The sequence below is a fragment of the Astatotilapia calliptera genome, chromosome 3, assembly GCF_964374335.1.
Source record: "Astatotilapia calliptera chromosome 3, fAstCal68.1, whole genome shotgun sequence".
NCBI lineage: Eukaryota > Metazoa > Chordata > Actinopteri > Cichliformes > Cichlidae > Astatotilapia > Astatotilapia calliptera.
The window spans coordinates 6,944,652-6,970,701 of NC_137424.1; the positions used below are offsets into that span (position 1 = coordinate 6,944,652).

Below are 26,050 nucleotides of genomic sequence, written 5' to 3' on the forward strand. Positions count from 1 at the left end.
CACCTTCAACACCACATTCACTCAAACTCTTTATCCTGGGTTTAGTTTCTGGTCTCCTGGTTCCTCAGTGTCCCTGTGCTGAGTGGAGTGTAAAGAGTGTCTCCTGTTACAGAAACACTCTGACTGTTGAACAGATAGTTCAGTCTGTACATGTCTGTCTCTTTCACTCACAAACACGTTTTCAGATTCATGGATTCAATCAGTTGATGTTTGAAACTCTTCTAAATGATTCCTTGTAAACTTCTTCCTCTTCAGTCACAAACAAACAGGAAGTGATGTCACATGTGTTCCTGTCCACACAGCAGAATGAGTCTATTGCTGACAGTGATGTACAAACAGAGTGAGCATTTCTGAGGCCCAAAATAAACTGAGTAGTTCACTGAATGAACAATGGACTGTGAGCTCAGTTCCTTCATCATTAGTATGGATTATATATGTATCTGTATTATATTAGTATCATATATATCAGGTGCTGCTGCTTTCAGTCATTGTGCAAATGTGCTGTTTGTAAGCTTGTAAAGCTGCAGTCAGCTGAGACTGAAGAAGTCACCTGATCAGTGAGCAAACGTTTCTGAAAACGTCCAGATGAACAGAATCAACCTTTTGGGATCAGCCAGCAATGCAGCATCATTGTTGTTCAGCTTCAGAGGTTTGCAGGAATGAACTGATGACCAGAAACAGCTGCAAAGTCCAAGAAAATACCAGCTGGAGTTCAGCTGCATTTGAAGAAGTCAAAGAAAAGTAAGGATGGCAAAGGGCGACGTTTTCTTCCAAAGAGCTGCAAACATGGTCGACGCCTCATTAGAAGAATCATCTGGACGTTTGTGAGGAACTCTAACCAAGAAAGCAACGTCACACAGATCCAACAGACAGTTTCCATGACTGCAAGTGTTGAGTGGAAAAATGCTACATTGCATTATTGCATCCTCTCACCACAGGAGGCGCTGTTGGCACCACTGATTGCTGATCAGCTGTTCTCTGATGATCTGATTGATACTGTGAATAACGGGACTCACTGAACTCTGTGACACAGTGAAGATTACAGAGTTTAACTTCACCCTTTAAGACTGACCACAGAACCAAGTCCGCCAGAGCTTTTGTTATATTTTTACATGCTGTGGAGCCATTTGTGGGAGCATTTCAAGTTGCTATACATCAATACAACTGTTATAGCCCTAATTTTAATAATATGTATGCATTAAGTCCATAGTAACTACATAAACTGCAAAAAAAACCTCTGCTCATCCATCTCTGTGTGTATCAGGATACATTTGGTTCATAATACACAGAAAAATCAGAGTTATTACCTGTAATAAATGTGAAAGATTCCTGCAGTGATAACCAGGCAGGACTGAAACACATCCAAGCTGTCACCACGGTAACAGCACCGCCCATCCACAGGTGAGGGGAGGAGCAAAAAGAGGGACTTTGACCATTTTATACTAAAAACACTCAACTAATGTTTCTAATATGAAACAAATAAGCCCACATTAATGTGAGCGTTTATTAAATAATAATAATGATGATTTCCTCCTGATCTCATTTCCACAGCAGAGAAAACTGTGGTGTATATTGAGGTGGAGGGTGTGGTCTGTGGCTCAGGTGTAGAGTGAGGGTGGGGTGCACCACAGCAGCATGCTGGGACTGCTGAGGGTGGAGGAGGGAGTGATGATGACATCAGAGCTGCAGCACAGAGACCAGTGAACACACAGTCTGTTCATCTTTGCATAGATACAATATACAGCACAATATTGAATGACAGACACGCTGTGGGAGCTTCCACAGATACACTGACGTCAGCATCCAGAGTCCTCCTGCTGCTCCCCCCTCAGAGCCCCGTGATCAGCACCAACACATTCAGTTAGATGACAGAGTCCAGCTGCAGCTAGAATCAGCTCCCCTCTGTGAACAACAGCACAGCGTCAGTGTTTCACACTCAGTGAAAGGAGGAAACAGCAGAAGAACACCATGTGTGCTACGTTTCCCAGGACACACTACAAACTGCACAAATACAGAGCAGCACGTGGAAGGACCTGGAGCTGCATTTACAGAGCTGCAGACAGCGTGATGTCCTGTATGGACAGGTGGAAGGAACCAAGTCCTCAGCTGGAACACTCGTGTTTGTCCACAGACAGGAAACACAGCAGGAAACTTCCTCACAGAAGTGCAGCTCATGGATAACACACTTCCTGTCAGTCAGAATGAGGCTGCAGCCAAACACAGAAAGGTGTTTTTGTCCAGATGAGCCCAGAGAAGAAACACGAGTGTTCACAGACATCAGAAGCTCAGAGAGGTGAAACATGAGGTTGGAGTCCTCGTCAGCATCCAGAAGAGCTGCTGTGAAACCCTGAGTACTCATGACAGACTCTGATGGCACAAACACATCATGATTCAAACAGAAAGACAAACATGGAGCTCCTGATCCTCCTGCATGAGAACAAGCTGACATGAGCGCTGTGTCTGAGAGTGTCTCCCTGTCACAGTGACAATAACACAGCTGCTGCTCACAGTCATTAAACTGACCTGAGGTCAGCTGTGCTCCTTACATATGAACCATGTGACCTCACATCAGTGCTGTGGATGACTGTAGTCATAGAAGAGTAGAGCTGTAGCAGGTGGTGTGAGGAGGAGGTGGTGTATTGTAGTTAACGCAGTACTGAAACACTCCAGCAGAGGGCGCTGTTAAGTCCTTATTGTAACACAGTTACTGTGTGCAGTTAGACTTCATACATAATCTGCACTTATTTCCATCAGACATGCTGTCAGTAAATGATTGGTTTCTATTGATTCTACTTCCTGTTGACTCGTTTGATGACAGTGAAACAATCACAGCTGATTGTGTGATGATGTAAACTGTCACTGTTACATTCAGTGTGTGTGACATAATGTTAGTGCAGGCTGATAACAGCCTGGTTCTGTTAGAAACACATGAACGTGTCCATAGATCAGTGTGTGTTTAACATGAGAGCTTCAGCCCTGCTGATGTGTTAAATAAAGACATGCAGGAAAACTGATGAGACTCTGAAATAACTCTTTATATTTATAATGTAACTCTGCATCAAAAGAACAACAAAGGATCCCAGACAGGTTTCTGTGAACAAAGACCATTCTGATGTTTCTGTGTTTCTAACACTTTGACATTATTAGTAAACAGACTGCAGTGAGCAGCATTTATAAAGAGCTTCTATATAAAGATATGACAGCTGTTTGACAAGTTTATCACTCTGTGTTTGGACCTGATCAGTCCAGCTGTTTACTTGAAACATGTTCATTTACCTGTTCTGTTATATTCATGTTCTTGTCTCTGTTGAAAACACATTTTAATGTCCCTCAGATTTTTCTCCCAGATGAATAAATATAAAAATGACACAAACTGACTGCAGCTACTTTTTGTCCTTTCTGTCAAAAACCTTCATGTGACTCATGAGAGACACGTTTCAGCTGTTTGTGACAGATCAGAGGCCAACAAGTCATTTATAACACTTTCCATCATTGTTTAAAGTTCTCAGTGTTTCTGTGTTGCTGCGTATAGGATCTCCCAGCATCATCACTGTGCTGTCCAATCATTGTGTGCGAGGTTACCCTTATAGTGCGATGTGTGTTTGCACAAAGAGAAGCATGTGTGTCAAATATAAATAAGCACAGAACAGAAACAGCTGCTCGTTTCTTCTGTTTAGAGTCAAGTTAGTGTTTTGTGTCTTTGTTTGAGGCCTGATGTCGAGCAGAGGTGTGTGTAACTGCACTGGTCTGTTATATGTGTGAAGTGTGTGCTTCTCTTCAGCATCATCTTTGTCACTGCTGATTCCTTTGTGTCATCATGTGTTGAGAAGAGAGAACAGTTATAACGGAGGAGCAAAAGGAAGCCCTGAAATCTGCATCAACAAGGAAGTGTTGGCTCACCAGTGATCCCAGCAGAGCCACTGGTTTGGCTCCAGTTGTTACAGATTCAATGATGTTGTTGCTACAGATACATGTCAGCATCTTTATTGAATTTAATATGAAGCAGAAATGGTGTCATTAGGAGAAGAAGAGGAGAACAAGTCCGGCGAGGAGGCAGCAGCTCTTAAAGATGAAACAGCAGCTCAGCCCTGAGCTCAGAGAGCTGCACATGAAAAAGCTCCTCAAGCAGATCCTGTCAGAGGTTTGTCATCAACAGGAGGAACTGTTCACATCATAGGATGAAGATGCTGTCAGCTGGATGAAGAAGGTTATTTAATGCAAACGTTCACACTGAAGTCAAATTGTTGTCGTGTTGAACAGATTCATGTACTGATCGTCTCCAGAATGTTAGAAGAGCTTCAATGAACCATTAGAAACAACTTACAGCTGCACAGCTGTGTCAAACACATCTGTGTGTCATTGTGGGATTGTTGTGTTTCTACATGTGACACACGTCTAAAACATGCACACAATCTGAACACAAACAGGGACTCATGTGTTCCCACAGCCAGATGCTGAGAGCCATTTCCTTGTAGTCCTGTGTCTACATACATGAACCATTAGATGTTATTGGAATGATTGTCAGCTCTGATAGTTTCATGTGTGTTTAGCTGGACGCTGTTTGATCCTCGACATGTTTAAAGGTGTCCAGTCCTGAGACACTGGGGCTGGAAACAGCTGTGATGTCATTGGACTGTCACACAGACAGAAGTGCATGAAGTGAGCAGCCGAGGAGCCGCTGATGTTTTGGATTCAACAGCATTTGAAAGGTCGACACAGACACATTTGCACACAGAAAGCTGAATCTGTCATATGCCACAGTGAACTCACTGTTCAGTGTTTTTCAGGAAGCTTCTTAACTGCCTCTGCTGCCAAACAAGCAGCTGATGTCCTTGAGAAGAAGCTGAAGAAGTCTTCAACAACAAATACAGGAAGTGGACTTTCAAATACTAGATTCACTTTAGACTCACAGAGAAATGACTCAACCAGCTGTGTTTGACTCTATGAAAGGTCAGTGTGTGTCTGCACACAGACTGTTGTGTTGGACTGTTATTCAGTTGTCTGCTGAATGTTTTCAAATGTCTGCATCTCAGCTGTGATGAGGCTGGGGGTCATGGGAGGCCACCGTAGCAGCCTCTTCAACATCATGACATCATCATAAATGCTGCTGGACTGTCTGATGGGCTGACGGTGAAAAAGCCGTCGGGAAGGAAACAGAAGACATTTCAGAGGCTGCAGCAGATTTCTTTGATTCGGGGCCTTTTTCAGCTTTATTGGACAGAGCAGTGAAGATAAGTGACAGCAAAGCAGAGAGAAAGGGGGCGTGGCCCGGGTCAAAGCCAGGCCAGCTGCTCTCCACCTCGTGGTCACCTGCTCATCCTAGTGAGCTCCACCAGCAGCCCTTTCACACACTTTACACTGTCAAACACTGTGTGTGGACCTCAGCTAACAACAGGCTACATTTAAGTCTGGACTACATGCTTTTATATTGTTTTTATTCCATCAGCAGCTCAACATCATGAGCAGCTTTGACATAAAGACATCAAACTCAAGCTGACTTTAAACTACTTTTAATACAGGGGCTCAAAAACAACAACATCTTTATTATATATCAGGACACAAAGTCATTTCATCTCAAAGGGAAACAGCTTTATTTGGAATAACCAGCACTATCAACTGGTTTGGGATCTCCACCAGTTTCATGTCTTTGCAGCTTCTCCAACAAAGTTCCTGTAAAATCAGCATGTTTGTCTTTATTGGTTTGATAGTGATTGATTATTCAGTCCCAATCTGCTGTCATCTAAAGAACAAAATGATGTTTCTATGAGTCACAAAGCTCCAGATGTTGTCGGCTTCACAAAGAAAACAAAGAACTTAAACACAAAGTGTTTGGAGCCAAAATGTTCCCAAGCTGCTCTTTTTGAAATGGCAGAGGTACAGTGGTGTCTAACAGCACACTGTGGAAGGCAAACATGTTATTGTTGGATGAAACTTCATGAATCCTTTGTAGATTTGAGCTGTTGGAGCCTTTCTTTTCTCTTCAGGTGTACAGATGCTGAGGAGGCAGGTGAAGCAGGTGGAGCTGTTGTGATGCTGGCAGAGGGTGTGTCTTAGTAACTCTGTGAGGCAGAACTGGATCCAACATTGTGGATGTGTTGATGTTGGAGCCATTAAGAGTCTCTGGCCACACTGTAGGATTTCCCTTTGATCCACTGTGGGGGCATTTTGGAGTCTGTCAGTGAAACTCTTCATGTTTGTGTTTGACTCCAGTTTATAGAAACAGAGAAATGTGTCATGCTTTTGTTCGGCCTCCACAAATACACACATTTGTTCATTGGTTGGACTTTTTGGAAGGAGACACATTGAAAACCATGTTAATAAGATCTTGTTGTTTCCTGTGGATCCGACACAGAGAGTGGACTTCAGACAGAAAGCGTGGAAGAGATTTTAGAGGCCGTGTGTGGCAACAGGAAGTTTCTGTGTGTTTGCTGATCTTACATGTGGAAAACAACACGTGATGTTTGTGAAGTTCTACAATGATCATTGTTCTCACAGCATTTTGAGTGGGAACAGTTCAAACTGGGAGTAGTGGGAGTTATTTACTGATTGAAACAAGCTGAATGTTTCTGTGACGATGAAGATCAGCAGCTCAGCTGATCAATGAACTGACATCTATCAGTCGTTTCATGAGATGAAGTCATCAGCAGACATTTGTTCTGACTGTGTGATGAATGTCAGAACGTCAGGGCTCTGCTTTAGTCACTGCTTGATGATCATTGGCTCATTGTTGAATCCAGGGGCCCAGTCTGACCTCTGACCTTTGCTGCAGGTCTTCTGTGTTATCTCCACTTTCATGTCTGATCTTCTGCTGTATCGTCCAAAATAAACATCTGGATCATTTCCAACACTTCAGCAGATCTTTAGTTTGGGCAGTGCAGCACAGAATAACACATATTGTACTATACTGCCCACTTCCTGATCTTATTGGATCTGTGTGTGAGGTTGGTGAAGGAAACACATGTTTACTGAGTGAGTCGCTGCCATTAGGAACTAGTTTTTATATCACAGCCTGGAAATCACACAGGACCATTTCTGCAAGTGAAAAGTCGTCATTGGAGGAAAATCATTGTGTAGTTTGTGCGACTGAAGAATTGTCCCAACTACATGTGCTGCTGACCCTTGACCTTTTCTTTAGGTGCACAGAGGAGTCTGTGGGAACATCCAGAACTGAGGCATCTTGTGTACAAACGTGTTCAGACCAGATGTCAAATGATGTCAGATGTCATCCGTGAGTGGATGCAACTGTGGATCGTTCCAATAAAATGAGGCAGTTTTGTAAGTACAAGCCCACTACAACCCATCATCAACATTTTAAATTACATTATACATCTTCACTGATATAAAGCACCACTATTTTAACCTGATTCACTTTTTCCACCCTAACAGTTCATTCCTCAAATCAAACAAGATATTTGACCCTAAAAAAATGCATCAACAAATAATTTTGTAATAAAATATTTATTCTTCAACTTTTACAAGTGAAATCAAACAAGTGTGTTTAAGAGTGAAACCAGAGTGGAAGCTGCTCATATAGAGTCCAACCCAGGCTAAAGTAAGCTGAGTAGAGCAGCACCATCAAAGTGTCGGCTCTCTGAACACGGTGCAAGATCGCCATCTGCAGGACAAAACTAGTTTTTCTCGCCCTCCTCGTCAACATCAAGATGATGTCATCGTACAGCAACTGATTCCCTGTCCGTCTGGAACAAAGCATTTACATTAAAAAAGACATTTACAGAAAATACAAACACCAACAACACATCTCATCATCACATGATATTTTATTATTTATTATATTATATATTTTTATTGTACCATCAACATCAACAAATACCAGCATATTTTCTTTGAGATTGAGTAGAGTGGACCTTTCCCTTGGTTCACTTCCTGCTCGCAGCATCAGCTGACCTCTGACTTCCTGGTTAAGGTCTCTCAGCGTTGACTGGAATATCAAATCGGACTCACACCATGTTCTTGTAATGTGGTCATGTCTGTCCGCTGTTTGAAGAGCATCTCTGGCCTAAACACAATAGGAAGAACAACAACACGGCAAAAAAAAACAACACATTTCCATATTAGATGAAGGGCACCGTAACTGGAAATGGTAACATTCATCTGATGCTGCTTTGGATTTATCTTCTGTTTTAGACCAACTTTGATCACTTCGAGCCATCTTAAGTCCGTTTGTTCTAACTTCTCACTAACATCTCGTATGATTTCAGATCCCTGCTGTTCCCCAGCTGCCCTGTAGGTTTGTGCTTTGAGCTCCAGAGGGCGACAAATCAGCACAGACAGAGAGCTCCATTCAAACTTTGCTGCCATCAGGAATAATTCTTCAAATATAATCATCAGTGTTTGAGCAGTTATGATATCAGGGACAATCTAGACATGTGTGACAATACTGAACATGTCACATGACACACCTCAAACATCATGTGATCCACTCTCAGTCTGCACTTTCATTCATGACTTCAACAGGTTGAAATGAGCTTTGAAGAAACATTCAGTGAAATAAATCTTTCATGGATTCATGTGAGCAGCAGATGAACTTTACAAAGAATCAGTGGATTTATCTTCTGTTTTAGATCAACTTTGATCACTTCGAGCCATCTTAAGTCCGTTTGTTCTTCTCACTCACTAACGTCTCGTATGATTTCAGATCCCTGCTGTTCCCCAGCTGCCCTGTAGGTGGCCTCAGTGTGTCTCACACCATTTACAGATGATTACAGGTCGTTTACAGTTCAAACAGGTCCAACATAAGAAATATGTAGAAAATATCCTGCTATAACAGTTTGGGTCAAAGTGCAGATGTTCCAGATGTTCTGAGTCTGTCTGTGTTTCATGTTAACATGTAGATGTTGGACCAAAGTGAAGCTTTTTGATGTGACAGCAGGAATGTGAAGTGTAACTCTGAGCTGTAGGAAATGAAACTAAACGGACTTTTTCTCCTTTATTTATAGGAAAGTGTAGGAGAGCAACAGATGAACAAGCGTTACTGTAACAGGAAACATCAGAGGACCTTTATGTTCATCATCATCACTGTTTCCTTGTTCTGTCACAAACACACAACACTTCCTGCTCTCTCTCTGATGGATCTGATTGGCTGTTTCATTCCCAGGAGGTCAGGGCGTCACACAAACAGCTTTAACTGCACAACGACACACTTTAAATCATCTGCAGACAAACCTGTGTGTTTGATTTATGAAGAAATAATAAAGACGTGTGTACAGCTGTCCATGAAGCAGCTTCTCACACAAACTCTGACACTTCAGCCACTTTAATTCCTGCAAAGCTGCGTAATAAAGAGCTGTGACTGCTATGAGCTGCTGATGATGACTGCATGAAGCTCTCAGCTGAAGCTTCTTTCATTTATTTTAATGTTAATGTCGCCTTTTTAAGTCTGTGTGAGGATTTTAATGACACACATTAAAGCAGCTTCTTTGATTAGAACCAAATTCATGTTGATTTTCAGCCTGAAATGATAAAAACTTTAATAATTCTGTTTATAATCATCAACCTGGAGACTAATGAAAAGTATAATAGTGAAAAAAAGCCTTTATTATTTGAGTAATGCCTGAATCTGCTCAGAGACGGAGACGACACAGAGGTGTTGATGACAGTTTGACATTAACTGAATTAAAAACAAAGTGCTCTTATTGTGAAAATCTGCCTCCTACTTCTTTAAATCATTTTTATGTATTTTTTAACCTCACAGTGAAACATTGAGGCATTAATCTGACACAGTTTGATCAGCAGCTGTGTTTTCACTGACGTTTCACTTTGATTTGTTCAGACTGAGCAGAGAGGATCGGTTCTCTGTGTGCGCACTGCTGAGAAACACAAGCTCATTTCTGCTGTTTCATGAAAAGTGTTATGGAGGAACAAGAAGTTCAGCCTCTAAACTCTCAGCGTGAGGACTGAGTGAAGAGTTTCAGAGCAGAGAGTTTTGGCTCACAGCTTTTAGCGTCTACACAAAGAGACGATTACGCACTTGATCTGAGAACATCTCCACCTCCTACAAACAAACTCTCCTACGAGCAGCTGTCACAACCACAACAGGCAGAAGACTGGATTTCTTCAGGTCAGATTTCATGCAGTTTGCATAAATTGTGTGTCACAGACTTTGTAGTTCACATTTGTGTGACTCGTTTAAATCTTCTCCTCCTGAAAGTGAAACTCTTACAAACACATCAGGCCACAACCTGCTGCAGGTTAATGATTGATCTGAAGGCAGCTGACCTTTGAGCAGGAACTTGTGAGTCTTTTATTGTGTTTAGCACTGCCAAGTGCTGGCCTCTGCTTCCACCATCACATTTACACTGGTAGGTTCAGCACTGCTGCCTGCTTCAGACTGAATCCAGCAGCACAAAGACACAAGTTAATAAAATCAGCATCTATTCCTTTATCACTGCTTTGTTACAGAGGAGAACAACGCTCCAGTAACGCGTAATCCGATTACTTTTTTGAAGTAACGAGTAAAGTAAGGGATTACTATTGCAAAAACAGTAATTAGATTACCGTTACTTTCCCGTAGGAACGCTGCGTTACTGCGTTACTAAAACCGTGATTTTTTTGCGAGAATGTCTCACGACAGTGACGTAAGCGAGTGCGCCGTTAGTGACAACAGCTGTGTGCAGATCAACAGTGGATCACATATCGAGTGCAGAGAGAGTATGAGCGTGCAGCGTTTAAAGCGTGGAAGTACTGACCTTACTTTGAGTTTGATTCCATAAAAAGTGACAAAAACATTAGTGTCCGCTGTGCGTGGGAAGAAAACTTCTTTTTACAGCGAAAAAACCCCTAAACTTCCAACAAGCACCGAGTAGCTACGACGTAATGGGAAACTCACAGAGAAACTCGCGGATTCTTCCACTGACCGCGGCACACCTGCACCAGGGTAAACCTCCGCCTACCCCACTCCTGCTTTACAGGTAGGTTACTGAAGTGCTGCTTTACACAAAACCAGACAGTAAAAATAAGAACTGCAGGTCCAGACCACAGGTTTATGTGTTGATAATGATGATGTGCAGTCACTCATTGTCACAGGATACTTCCTGCAATGATGCTACGGGTCACGCAGTTCTGCAGAGGTGGAGGAAACAGATGCTTTTCCTAACAGAGACACTTTAATGACTTAAAGAATCTAACTGACACACAAACCTCAGTTTGTCTGACATTCATGAGAGTAAACTGCTCCTGAATGTTCTGTTAGTTCACTGGATGATTGCTCCTGTTTACCTGACTTCAAATGTAAAGATCCCTGAGACAAACTCTCAGTTTCAGGCCACACGAGTTCAGCGGCGACACGATCGCACAACCGGCCGCGACATTAAAGGCTGACGCGCTCACTACCTTTGGTTACAGCGCTCCACTCTCAGCTCACACGACATACACAAAAATAATGACGCTGGATGCTTCTGTGTCCTCAGAAACACCAGATCGCTGTTCACGAGAAAAGGATGGAAACAGAGTGAGACATCGCTCCCGGCGGACACACAAACACTGTGCTAAGGTTTGTTTCAAAACTGAGCTCCTGGGTTGTGTAGCTGCTGAGCGAGCAGGTGGCACACAAAGACGCGCTGTCAGGAATCATTACATCGAGACTGACAGGACGTCACTGGTACATAAACACTGATCTGTGGTTTACTGACAATGTTCTCAACAACAGACGCACAACCCTGGTTTGGTCTGGTTATTTGTGTTGTACGGCTTCGTTGGTCTGACGAGCTTTTAGGGATGTCAGCAGAAGGATTTCACGTGCTGAGGTCATATTTATGAATCAACCTGAACAGCTAATACTTTACCTCTTTATTTTATAACACATATGAACACGTTATAGTAGATTTGTGCAATGTGTGTTTCACGTCTTTATGGGCGTATAGATCTGTAAACAGGCTGATGGGTGTGTGTCTGTTTATTGTAGCGGTGCAGAAATGTTAAAAATGATGATAATAACAACACTTCTCACATCAGGCTACAACACAAACCTCCTGATAGCTGCAAACAGCAAAACCCCCAACGACAGGCGCACAAAGAGCGAGCAGGGACCCACCCTGACAGCATGTGAGCCTCCTACTACGACTCACTGTGGAGCAACACAACACCAGGAGACGGAGGATATGAGAGAGGATACAACTGCTGTGGGGGAGCAGCCACACACTCCACAGGAGACGACGGGGTGAGAGATGGTTCGGTGCTCCTAACATCATGTGGACGCTCGTCTGCACATAAACAAAGCTCACCTAACCCCACCTCCTTTCTCTTTTTGCAGGGTGGGGTGCTCCATCCTTACACACTTTGCACCACGTGGCTCTCCATCTATTCGTTTACCTTCTTGGGTCTCTTCCTCCTCTGTCCCAGCCCGTTGAGGCGATCGCTGGGGTCCAGCCTGTAGTGGGAGTGGCTGTCCTCGCTCATCCTGTCCCCGTCCACTCCGGGTTATTCCTTTCTTCTTTCTGTCCTCTGAATCGAGCTGACCTCTCTCCTCTCTGGTCCTCGCTCTCTGAGCCGGCGGAGCATGAGAGAGAGGAGTGGTTGGGGAGAGGGAGGGGAGACGAGCGAGGGAGGGAGGGAGCACAATGGTGTTGCCATGGCAGCAGCTGCCACCAGTGTTTATCTGGAAACCAGAATAGTTGCCACACGTTGCCACACTCGCACACTCGGCAGCCACACGTTTGTGTGCGACCTGCCCGTGGCTTCCTCGTTACAGACACACCGAGAGGAAACGCTCAGACACAAGGCCGAACATGAATGAACACTCGTGTGTGGGAGGAACAGGGCACAGACTCCACGCCGTCGTTAAAGATGGCGTGTGTGCTAAACGGAGCTGTGCGCTGATTGATTAGTCAAGTGAAAAAAACAAAGGAAGCTGTCTGGATGGAGTTTGCTGCTCCCACTAATCAAAGAGATGCATCACAGCTGGAGCTGATTGATGCACGAGCCACCGTTTGCACCACCGACTCCACGCTTGTGTTTCCTTTCTGCACCATGTTGTTAACACTGACCCCACACGGTGTTCATGAGCTAAAGAAATCACGATGATTGATTGATTTCACTGACTCGTCTGCACAAAGCATTTTGTAGGTTACAGCATGAAACGACTGTAATCTCCACATTTACACTCACAGTTTCTGTTTTACTCTCAAACTGATCAATAACAGCTTTCCTGTGTAACAAACACACAAAATAAAACAACTGTACCACCAATCAAACACAAGGAAAATAAATGATATTGTGAGTTCAGCAGTGGGTCTGTGACCGGTGTGAAAGAGGACGATAGATGAGTGGGTGTTTGTAGAAACAACCTTTGTGATTTAAATGTGAGACAGCAAAGCGTCAGACAGAAGCCTGAGCTGAATATTTCCTGTGATATGAAGTCACCGTGTTTGGGTCGGTCAGTCGACTACTACTCAGTGAGTGTCCCACACACACACAGACCCACACAGACCCACACAGATCTTAATGATGGCCTCAGGCTTTGAGCTCCCACTAACAGCAGGTCCCAGCAGCATCCCATTAATAGTGATGAAAAATGCAGCTACAGCTGCTTTTCCACTACTGGAAGTTAATCAGGTCAAACCTGAAGCTTCACCCTGTTCAGACTGAACCATGTGAGCCGGCCTCGCTCCACAGAGGACGCCTCCAGGACAAACGTGGGCTCCATCGAGGCCCACAGCTGCTGTGACATCGTGGACGTGTTCTTTAGCTTGTTTTTCAAACAATCTCAGCAAACGTGCCAAAATCATCTTCAGGGAGACTCTGTGGCACACAATCCAAAAACAAAGAAGGCTAAAGGACATGCTCTGTCCTCTGTGTGACCCACAGTCGTGGCTCAAATGTGGGACTGTGGCCTGGTGTGACCTGAACACTGTGGGAACCTGAGGGGCAAATCTGAGGATTTCATTTGGCTTTTTCATTAGAGATAAGATGGATTATGTGAATGAACAGGCAACACACACACACACGTAGGGTAGCTGTAGCCCGACTGGCTCATCTGCTAATCAGAGGGTTGCTGGTTCGATACCTGGGATCCAAAGTGCAAACTCTTGGGGAACGAGTCTACTTTGTGTGCATCTCAGGTTGAAGCGGAGCTGGTTTCAATAAACTGCTAGTTTCCCTTTCATACTCCTGAAGGACGTTCCTCACAAAGAGCGAGGCAGCAAGTCTGTGCAGGTCCTCAGTCATGCAGGTCAGCGTCGTCTGAAGAGCTTCTCAGAGTTTCATCTCTCACCCAGTTCCAAGCCCAGTTTGTGTCCCAGATACATGCCGCTGATGGCCAGGAAGTGACATCACTGGATCGGTTATGAGAGCGAACCCTTCAAGACTCAAACCTGCCTGGCAACGAGGGAAACGGCTACACAGGAAGTCCAGTGACGGGGTGCAGATGTTCCATCACCGGGATGTCATCGCTTGTTGTGTTTGCGTCACATACAAATGACATCACGGGACTTTCAGGTTGTGTTGCTGTAACAGCCCCACCCACACCGAGGTGGTGCTCAACTGTAACTGAGAGACAGAGTCAAGTTGAGCTGAGGCAGTTATGTTCTACTGGAAAAGAGGCGACTGTGGCTCAGGACGTCAGTCGGTAGTTCGATCCCCGGCTGCTCCAGTCTGCGTGCCAAAGTCACCTTGGGCGGGATACTGGCCCCTGTTGCTGCCAGTGCTTTTATTAGATGCTCTGGAACTGGTTTAGTGCTTAGGGAGGGTAGAAGAGTGCTGTATAAGAACCAGTGCATTTACCATTTACCATTACCATTACTTACATTCTTTACAAATCCTACCATGTGAATTCATGGATTTTCTTTTCACATTCTGTCTCTCACAGTTGACGTGTACCTCTGGTGCAAATTACTGACCTCTGTCATCATTTTAGGTGGGGGAACTTGCACAATCGGTGGCTAACTAAATACTTTTTTGCCCCACTGTAAAACTCCCTGTCTGAATTACTTCTATGATTTATCGTGCAGTTTAGTGCAACTACAAGAAGGCTCTTATTACTTAGGTTTTATCTGATACCGGTGCCAAACCGTTACTTTTGAAACGGTGCCGGTGCTTAAACGGTGCTCAAACCGGTGCTTAACGAATGGAGAACACAAAATTGGTCCAAAAACCTCTCATGTTCAGCTGTTTTTTTGTAAAAAGATAACAGTGTTAGCCTTTTCTGCAGCTATGGGGCATATATGGTATCACTCTTGGCTGGAAGCAGTGCTTAAACAATGGAAAAAACACAAACTTTGTCCAAAACCTCTCATGTTTAACTGTTTCCCACTTTTTCTTTGGTCATTTTAGCCTTTTTGGCCAGGGTGAAGGGAGTATCTGCCATCAAACAAGAAGACAGCCGCATGTAGCTATGATGATGTTTGCTAGTTCACCTTACATGCATTAATGTAATAACGTGGTTAGCCTACTCAACGTAAATTACACACGAACAACATTAAGCTACTCAGGCAGAGAAGAACGGCTGCTGCTGCATCATCATCCTCATCATTTCTGCTACACTGGCAGGGCTAGGGGCCAGGACTCTCCTCTTCGGGTTCTTGGGGGATGTTGCTAACTCCGGGTCCGATAACAGGCACCACACCCGCAGTAGATGTGCTCGGTGTGAGGTCTCACAGCAAGCTATCAAATACGGCGCATTTCTCGGCTTTTAAAAAATATGCTATGCGTCGCCAGGTGTGTCATCAGATTCGAGGTGTTACCTCCTTTGACAGTATCACAGTATCAGCTTAAAGCACTTGTTGCTGCTGAGTTTGCATCTTTTGCTGTGAAGTACAGCCAGACTTTGACCGCTTCGCCTTGGGCATTTTTAATCTGTAGCTCTGCTCTAAAAGAACGTACGTACCTGGACCCGCCTACTATCCTCGGAAACGTAAAATGATTGGCTAGAATCTAAAGTGTATCACAAGGAAAAAGAAAGCACTGAAATAAAGCACCGAAATGTGCGCTGCCTTTCAGTCTGGTTACCACTGTTTATGTCACCGGACACCGGTACCCATCCCTAATTACTAATCGGTTCTCAGTAAACTTTATGCTTTATAAGTGTTTGCAGTGCTATGAGATGTAAAAAAATAAACCGAAATACACTTGAATACAAGTACTGTATTAACTATTATGTAAAATAAACTACAGAGTGCACTCTGCAAAGTGTGCTTGCAGGCAAGAGATGCAAGAATGCATGACAGAGCAATAGAATAGAATAGAATAGAACAGCTTTTACTGTCACTGTTACAAGAACAATGAAAGGCTGTTTGACATTTCTCCATGTGTGTGAAGTATTTACACAATCACAGACAAATTTACATTTACACAAGAACGATATGTACAAGTTATACATGCACCTGCAAACATACGGATACACCCATACAAACATACACGCACATGCATACATGTATGTATAAATACATGCATGCGAACATACAGACACATGTCTCCACATACACATACATGCATGCCATGGCTCGCTGACTGGGAGTGCCGAACTGAGCTCCACAGGAATGAATCCAAAAATGTTACATTTGAATGTTTCAGATCATCAACAAAATGTTCATATTAGACACAGACAACACAAGTAAACACAACATGCAGGTTGTAAATGTAGCTATTTATTCTTATTAGAGTTATAATTCAGCCCATCGGAGGGTTTTCAAGTCTGAACCGCCTTTTTAAGCCACAGCATCTCAGCCAGTTTGAATAGACCAAAGTCCCTCAGAGGTGAACTGGCTGATCATTGAACACATGTTGGTGACATTGATGGTCAGGGATGCAGAGCAGATGCAAAGCCACAGCAAACCACAAAGAGAAGCCCAACAAAGAACCTGGTGTCTGTATTTTTAGATTTTAAGGTTTTTTGATGAAGACAAAAACAAGGACAGCTTCCTCCAGGGAGAAGCTAGAAGCTGCCTCCTGCAGCTATAAATAGCAAGGCTTCAGGAAATCTCACTCTATGTCAGGAGTATGGAAACTGATGGGATGGCGTGCACCCTGCTTAATATTTTGGAGGACTAATTGCAGCATCTCAGTCATCAGTGAGGAAGTAAAGCAGGAAGCCGATCGATGCACTGTGATCGATGATCTAGGTATAAAGTAAACTGCCTTTAATGGTAAATATTATTAATGTATATACAGACCATAAATATTTAAACAGGCACATAGTTTTGTTCTTTAAGGTTAACAAAACCATGATAACGGCGTCTACGTTACAGGACATTTCAATGTGAATGTAAGTGCTCTATTCTTAGGAAACCGTGGCCTTTCTGTCGGTTTGGATCTGCTGATGAGCCTTTGGTCTATATAAATAGACTGACTATGGCATAATCATGACTTTTGTCATCACAGAAGTGATGGGAACATTCAAAGACTAAAAAATAAAGCTGTGGAAGAGCAAATAGTGTGCACAATTCATCTGATCGCAGAGAAGCAGTGAAAAACCCACAGAAAGTAAAAGATAGACGTCCTAAAAACTGGTGCAATTCAGTATAATATCATTGCATGTTTTGTTGCAATGGAGCAAACAACAACAGTACACTACTTTGCTGGGACTAAAGTATCTCTAATATAACATGGATGCTGTAAAATGTGATTGTGACATCCTTGACGTATGCACAGGAGTACAGAAGTAAAACAGCAGGAGTGTTAGCTCTACAGAGGAAAAGACACGCCTGTTACGTCGCTTACTACCTGCTTCTTGTCACCACATCGCCCGGTAGGATGGTTTCGACTCTCTCTGTAAGTGTAAATCTCACTCTAGACTCTGGCTAACCCATTCTCTCCTCCCTCCGCAGCATTCCTACCAGCCCACCTATGGCTGTGCCACATTATACTGTTCATGGTAATACTGGTTTAATGTTGGGCAACGATAAAAAAATAAAATATCGCGATAGAATATGGGTAAAGTGCGCATGCACAGTGCCTTTGTTTTCATACCCACATGGTGGCGATAGAGAATGAGAAGGGGGAAAGCGGATCGTTGAGTGAAACACATGAACCAGAATTGGTTTGTAAAAATGCTGCAACTTCAGTGGTGTGGAACTGGTTTGGTGTTTGTCCGTCAGATACACAACAAAGCACCATTTTTTTGTAGAACATGCAAGCGGCCGTCGTTATTGCCATATTTTTCAGACTAAGGTGCTCTTAAATCTGGGAGTAATCTGGGTCCTAAACTCCGTCCTTCAGGACCCAAAGTCAAACGAACACTGCGACATCACTGAGAGTTAAAAACTAAATTCTTTCAACAATAATAAAACGAACAGCATTGCTGCTTTACCAGGTGTAACAATTAAGTTTAACATCCAGGCATCCATGAAAACAGAATTTATTATATTTAACGGACTTAGAAGTTAGCAGGAAGCTAGTGGAAGTTAGCTTGATCACTAGTGATCGCTAGCGACACAGCTATGTTAGCATAACATAAACAGTGAAGCTGGAGGACGAACACTAACACTTTTCCACTTATAAAAGTTAAAGTGAAGGTTCCTGATGGTTAGAAATAAATGCAATCGCATGGCAGGATGCTGTAAACGGACCAAACTTCAGTCAAGAGAACAACTGAGATAATCCATCCACAATATGAGGTTAGTCATTAATATACTGCAACAACATGGGAATAGAGCAGCTGCAGAGAATTCAACATTAATGAATCAATGGTAGAGAAGTGGAGGAAGCATGAAGAATGAGTTTAATAAAGTTTGATTTATCTGACTGCTTTGTTTCGCTTAATGTGCCTTATAATCCCCTGCAGCTTATGGTCTGAAAAATACGTACTGCAAACGAAATCATTTGAAGAACTTGTTACATTAGCCTTGAGAATAGTTAGCTTCATAACTTGGCCAGCTCCAGGCCTCGAGGGCCGGTGTCCTGCAGGTTTTAGATCTCACCCTGGGTCTACACACCTGAATCAAATGATTAGTTCATTACCAGGCGTCTGGAGAACTTCAAGGCATGTTGAGCCATTTAAATCAGCTGGACACGTCTAAAACCTGCAGGACACTCGTGGCCTGGGTTTGGACACCACTGCCATAACTGAATACTGAAAGAAACTACAAGTCACGATCAGCTTCCTCATCAAGAACATCGTGAGAAGTCAGTGCAGCTGAGCAGACTTACTCAGGAGGAGTGATAGAGAAGGACTGAAGAATGGCCACATCAATTCTCCCTGTGCGATAACACAGGTGGATCCTGCAAAACGAGTGTGTTGTCTCTAGTACAACACATAACAATTCTGGGTTTATCTCTGGAATCCATCTCTTTTACATCACTCTGTCAGAGGCCATAGCTGTGAGTGCCTTCAATCGGGCATACTGGGCATTTGCCTGGTGGGCCGACAGTGATTCTTCGTATTTATGGGTTGATGGGTTTTGTTTTGTTTGTTTGTTTTGTAACGGCATGAGCAATGAAAGGTGGTGGATTGGCCAGATGCTAGCCGATGTGTAAAAATAACTCAGTTGTTTGGTGGTGGCTATGGCAGAGCTTCCACAGCCCTGCTCACAGCATTCCTGACTCTTTTTCGCCTGCACAAAACAGTCCCCTTTAGATTATACCTTCGGCTACTGGGTATGATGGCTCGGCCATCCTGGTAGTCTGGCTTGGCTGTTTAAGAGGGTTTCAGCGCTGGGTGGTTTCTTCAGGCGCTTCCTACTGTTCTTGTGAGGATTGACAATACCACCATGGGGGCTTATATTAGCCATCGGGGAGGGATGCATTCACGCTAATAGCAGCAAACATTTCCTCTCTCTGAGTGCAACACATCCCAGAGTCAGAATGGGGAATGAATCTGCGAGGCGTTGTGTTTTATGGTGATTGGGCTTTGCATCCAGCCACTGTAGAACAGCTTCAGCTGGAGCTTTTAGCCACTACATAGAGCAATAATCTTCACTAAGCTTGATCTTAGAAACACGTTCCATCTGGTGGACATTGGGGAGGTGACGAATGGAAAACTGTTTTCAACACTTGGACATTTCAAGCGTGCCGGGCTGACAAATGCCTCAGTTGTTTTCCAGGCTTTAATCAATAATGTGCTCTTTGTATGTGCACCTGTTTGACCTGCAGATTTTTTTCCAGAGAACAACTAGAACAGGAAGCAAGTCAGAGTTCTTCAATGACTATGAGACACTAAGTCTAGTCTTGGTCTTGGTAGCCGGGGATCCGTCCGCCATGGCCTCTGATCCTGGCTGCCACGTGGCACACATTGCATGCGACCCCTATGGCGCCCACTGCAGGTGGTGGGCCTGCATAAGAATGGGCCCATGTCCCTTTTTCGGGTTGTGCCCAGCCAGGCCCCATGGACCAGTGCCCGGCCACCAGATGTACAGCTTCTGGCACCCTCCCCGGGCCTGGCTCCAGGGCAGGGCCCTGGTAACACTATCCCAGGCAGGGTGAACTGTTTCCTTGATCTTGCACTCATAGGGGTCTTCTGAATTAAATTGAATTGAGGAGCAGACACAGACTGTTTTATATGAGATCCTTCTCATGCACTTCAACAGTCTTATTCATCATCGAGTCTTAAATGATCCTGTTATGACCAATGACTGCTCGACTGTGTCAAAGAACTACTTCCACAGTGTGGAGAAGCCATAATTCTGACTCCACGCCAAATAAAAGGGGGAAACCCTCCCAGGGATTGACACCTAACAGTTAAATAGTTAAAGGATTAAACTTCTCTTTCCTTTCTTTAAACAAAAAAATATTTTCAAAAAACTATTCAAAGGTCCCAAATATCTTATTTCACTCAGGGGAGGAAGGCAGACGAGAGGCAGCTGTGTCATTATGGCGTTTGTATCCTGCTGCTACTGGGACCAGTTACAGCTCCTTTCACTAACACACACATACACACACACACACACACACACATTCTAGTTTTGATATCTTAGTGAGGACACCTAGTTGACATGATCCTTTTCCTAGCCGCTCACTGTAACCATCAATAATGGATGGTTAACGCTCAACCTAAACCTAACCATAACCTAACTGTAACCCTGACACTAGAACCACATTGTGAGTCTCAAACTCGTGAGGCACTTTTGTCCTCATAAATGACTGTTGGTCCCCACAAGTATAGTAACATTCCAATTCTTGGTCCCCACAGAGACATCTAAACAGGTACACACACACACTTTCATGTATTTTTGTCCACAGTATAAAAGCTGTTTGGGGCTGGGAGGAATCAAGTCCGTCCATGGCAACTTTCCCCGACTGCCTTCCACATTCTTTGAGTGCTTGCCTTGTCTGCTCGCTCTGGCGCTTTAATGACTTCCTTCAAATGGTACCAACACTTCAGCAACGACTGCAACATCATTTTTTCCATCTTCACAGCCCTGGAAGCATTGGACAGTATCATCTAATACATGGAAAATATTAAAACAGCTCAGCTCACAAAAGCAGGGAAACTTTGGGTGCAAACATGTGGAGACCACTAATTCATTTACTGCATGTTGCCTCTGCTCAGTGTCTGCTCAGTACAACATGGATCTACATGTTCACTCCTGCACTGGCCAAAGCTGGTAGTGGTACTGCTTAGACTCTTTGAGTGCTAACATTGGTGCTCCAATCATTTGGTCTGGCTCTAACGGTGTGATTCAGACTGAGCAGACCTGGTGCATTTTGAATCAAAACTGCAGAGTCATTTTACTATTATTTAATAAGGAAGAACAGAGAAGAGTCCATGACCACGTTATATCAGTAAAGATGTTGTGTCTGCATGAGAGTAGACTGTCTCTGCAGGCAGCATCACACCCAAACAGAGCAGACAGCCTGTTCATCCTGAGCTCGCCAAGGTCACCAAAGGTCAGGCGGACAAAAACCTGCAGTCTTAACAAAGCCACAGGCAAAGACACTCTTTATTATCAACTATCTAATAAAACGCAAAACAGCCAAGAAGTGAATCTGCCATGAATTTCACAACTTTACAAGCTAAGAAATAGACACTGAGCTTTATATTGATTAAATATGTTAAATAGATATTAAATTAAATATAGATCCTGATAAATGCCTCGTTAATTTTTCATCATAGAATTACTGTTGAAACAACCCCTTATCCATGTTTGATGCCCTGCAATGGACTCACAGCCAACTGTAGAAAGCAGCCCAATCAGAGGCACTTTTTCTTTGACCCAGTTTATTCTAAGTGGAGATATTATCTGAATTTCAGGAGTGGGACCACACCTCATTCTCGCCGCCTCAGTTTATATATGCCCCCTTCACCAATACCCTCTGTTCTCATTTTCATGCCCACCTGGAGCCCAGGAGCCGCTGCCGGTCCTCTTTGAGGCCTTCCCCACATTGCAGCACCAGTACACGCTCCCTCATCCATCATCGCTCATCGTAACTGAGGATGTGGTCCCAGCTAGTGAAATTGCTAGTAAAAATGTTAATGTGATGAACTCACCAGCTACTGGCTCACTGACATCCAGTACAAGAAGGCCAGGCTTACCAAAACATACAGTTTGATTTGTGCGCTCTGCTGCTGCACACAAATACTGTCCAACACAAGGAATTCAGCCTGGATTTACACTCTTCCCAGTGTCCTATGGCAGGTCAGCTCTATCACAGGCAAGGACAGCTCTGACGCTTCAGAAGTGTTATCAAAATAAATAAATAAATAAAATAGAAATAACATAGTAGTTTGGATCAAAAGCCAGACTAAAATAATAAGTTTTAAGACGCAATTTAAAAGACTGCATGGACTCGGAGAGACGAATATAAAGAGGGAGGGTACTCCAGAGTCTGGGAGGTACGACAGTAAAGGCCCGATCCCCTCTGGACTTCAGACGAGACCTCGGTTGCGTCAGGAGCATTTGATTGGAAGATCTAAGTGCCTTATTAGGGATGCACAAATGGAGGCGCTCGCATAGATAGCTGGGAGCTAAATTGTTTAAAGTTTTAAAGGTAAGCAAAAGAATTTTGAATATTGGTACGATAATCAACAGGGAGCCAACGTAGGTTGGCTAAAACTGGTGTGATGTGGGCATAATTTCTAGTTCCAGTTAAGAGACGCGCAGCTGCATTTCAAACTAACTGGAGCCGGTGAATAGAGGAAGGTGGGAGGCCCGAGTAGAGGGAATCACAGTAGTCTAATCTGGAAGTGATAAGACCATGAATGAGTTTTTTAAGGTCCTTCAAAGGGAGGTATGGCTTTGCTTTAGATATCTGACGCAGCTGGTAGAAACAGTTTTTTACCACAGAGGAGGTCGATTTCTTGAGCTGTCCAGGAAAACACCAAGGTTTCTAACAGTGAGTGAGAGATGGCTACCAAGGGGCCCTAAGGCATCAGTAAGTTGTTCCAGCGGGGTGTGACTATCAAAAACTATAACTTTTGTCTTTCAGTGTGAGAGACGTGACCACGTTTGTACCTCATTTAGACAGTCAAATAGGGGTTCCAGAGACGTAGAGACATCTGATGTCAAAGGGAAATAAAGTTTTATGTCGTCGGCGTAGCAGTGAAAGGAAATGTTATATTTTTTAAGTATTACTCCCAAAGGCAGCATGTACAAGGAAAAAGAACTGGGCCGAGCACAGATCCTTGAGGCACACCACAGTGAATTTGTTTTTAAAAACTGAAGCTGGCCCTCCACCTCTGTCAGTAGACTGGGGTGAGCTTAGAAAGGTGAATCGGGTTGGTTCTGAGAAAGAAAAGAACTCACCAGGGCAAAGCCAAGTTTCAGTCAAGGATAAGAAGTCCAGCCCGGATGAAAGAATCAGCATACAGAGTCCTGAAGTTGGCAGCATGGTGTTCAGAAAACAGCCTGGGACTGAACACTAAGAAAACCAAAGAGGTCATTGTCAACGTCAGGAGGCACTGACTTGGCCCCCCTCTACATCAACGGGGAGTGTGTGGAGAGAGGGTCCACACCTCCCGGTTCCTTGGTGTCCTCATCTCTGCTGACACCTCCTGGACAGACAACATCTCAGCGGTCGTCAAGAAGGCCCAACAGCGGCTGCACTTCCTGAGAGTCTTCAGGAAGTACAAGCTGAACTCCAACCTGCTGCTGACATCACGGTATGGTACGGCAGCTGCACTAAGGCGGATAGAGGCTTCAGAGTGTGGTCAAGACAGCACAGAAGATCATCGGCTGCCCTCTCCCCTCCCTGATGGACATTTATTCCTCCCGCTGCCTCAGCAGAGCAGCAAGCATTATCCATGACAGCTCCAGTCCGGTTCTAACCTGTTCAACCTGCTTCCCTCAGGGAGGCGCTACAGGTGCATCAGCAAGGAGACCCACAGACTCACAACAGTTTTTTCCACCCGTAACCTGAACTCACACATGATAAACACAGTTCCACCCCCCAATGTAGGACCTCTATACACAGACTACACAACTATCATCACCACTGTGCAACACTTAATTTACGTGCAGTAACCCACACTGTAATATATAGCACTATGTTTTGTTTCTATATTTGTAGATAGTGCTGCAGAACTGTGCAACTCACCCCCCTTTCTTTCCCACGTCTGCACTGAATAGGAGATGCTCTGAAGCTTATTGTGCATGTGTGTAGTGACAATAAAATGCATTCTATTCTATTCTATTTATGTTCACATGCTAAGTTCAGCATTCAAAGTCTTGGTGTAATGTTTGAGTCTTCTCTGAGTTTCAACTGTGTAAAATCTTTATCTCACTCCTAACATTTCTAAATTGTGAAACATGGTCTCCTCTGCTGAACTGGAAGAAATTATCAATGCGTTTCCATCATTGCATTTAGATTAATGTACTGGCCTCTGTGGATTAGAGAAACCACCAAGGCTCTGCACCAGTCTACAGCTGACTCTGTCCATTCTTTTAAAAAGCACTTCAAAACCTTTTTGTTTAAACAGATTTTCTGTTGAGAAGTTTTTGAAAATTCGTAGTTATTTATTTTTAAAACTACAGGTTTATGTCATTTTGGCACTTAATGGGTTTTTTTGTGACGGTTTGTCTGTGAAAACGTCCTCACAATCACTAAAAACCAAAGAACACCACCCCCACAGTAAAGCGGTGGAAACATGGGTCACTTTTCTGCTAAGAGCACAACATGACCTCCCTGCATGGAGGGCCAATAGACAGGAGCGCGTATCGTACTGTGACGAGGAACCTTCGTCCCATGAAGATGGATGTTCAAGCATGACGATGATCCAAAACATCGTGTCGAGGTAACAAAGCAGTGGATGAAAATAAGAGTGGCCTATGAAGGATACAAAAAAAACAACAACAGCAATAGAATAATATTAAACACAAAGTGAACCCGTCTTCCTTCATTAAATAGGTTCTTTTAGATGTTAAGGAGGAATTGACTTAACCAGGCTGGCGGAGAATGAAGACAACCGGACACCTGCGGCAGATGGGGAATCAGTGAACTTTTATTGAGACAGAGACAACCTCTCAACACAGCTCACATCAGGAGATTCCCAAGATTTGCTGTGAGGATGGGTATATATTCTCTAAAACTTACAGGAGGGGGTTGTGAGGAAAGTGCTGCATTAGCAGAAAAACAACTCCATAAAAGGAATATCGGCCTTGGGTGTTCTAGTCTCTTCGCTTGCAGATATCTTGCACCTGCAGGATGAGGCGATCGCTTCTTATCGCTCTCAAGGCCAAAGTCGTGAGCACATTTTTATTACACAGTTGCACAGTAACTTTAAAGCTGAACAATATTTAAAGCTGAATAATGTTTGATCAGATTATATTTTCTTCAAATCCCCCTTTTGACCCATCTTAAATGGGTCAACACACAAAAATAAGTAACATTCAAAGGAACACAGAGACGTGTCGAAGCCTGGCTCGAAAAACTCCTCGGGTCTTATCATTTGTCTTTATCTGTCATTGCAGATGAGGAGAAAAGAGTCCAGGCACCACCCTGCCCAGGGGTCGGCTGCAAGCAGTCTCGGTTCCAGACGAAAGCAGTAACAGCTGTCCTGCACCCAAGGATACAACGAGTCAGTGCAACCAGGGTAGTGACACAAAATTAACAGTTCCTGTAACCCAGCAACCAAAAAGCATAAGTAATGATAAAAATGTGGAGAGTACAGAGTATACTATAATAATGAGAGATATAAACGTGAAAATGTGAAAGAATAAATCAACCG

At 43.7% G+C, this 26,050-nt stretch overlaps 1 protein-coding gene and 1 long non-coding RNA gene across 3 annotated transcripts in view; one reads left to right on the forward strand and one right to left on the reverse strand.

Annotated features, from left to right (window-relative positions):
• Nucleotides 1-26,050, forward strand: part of LOC113011595 (NACHT, LRR and PYD domains-containing protein 3-like) — a 604,422-nt gene that overhangs the window by 539,082 nt on the left and 39,290 nt on the right. The window lies entirely within an intron of this gene.
• Nucleotides 7,443-14,361, reverse strand: LOC113017362 (uncharacterized). Its single transcript, XR_013905642.1, has 2 exons — nt 12,328-14,361; nt 7,443-8,017 (listed from the first exon to the last, which is right to left on the reverse strand). It is a non-coding gene; the product is annotated as an uncharacterized LOC113017362 (long non-coding RNA).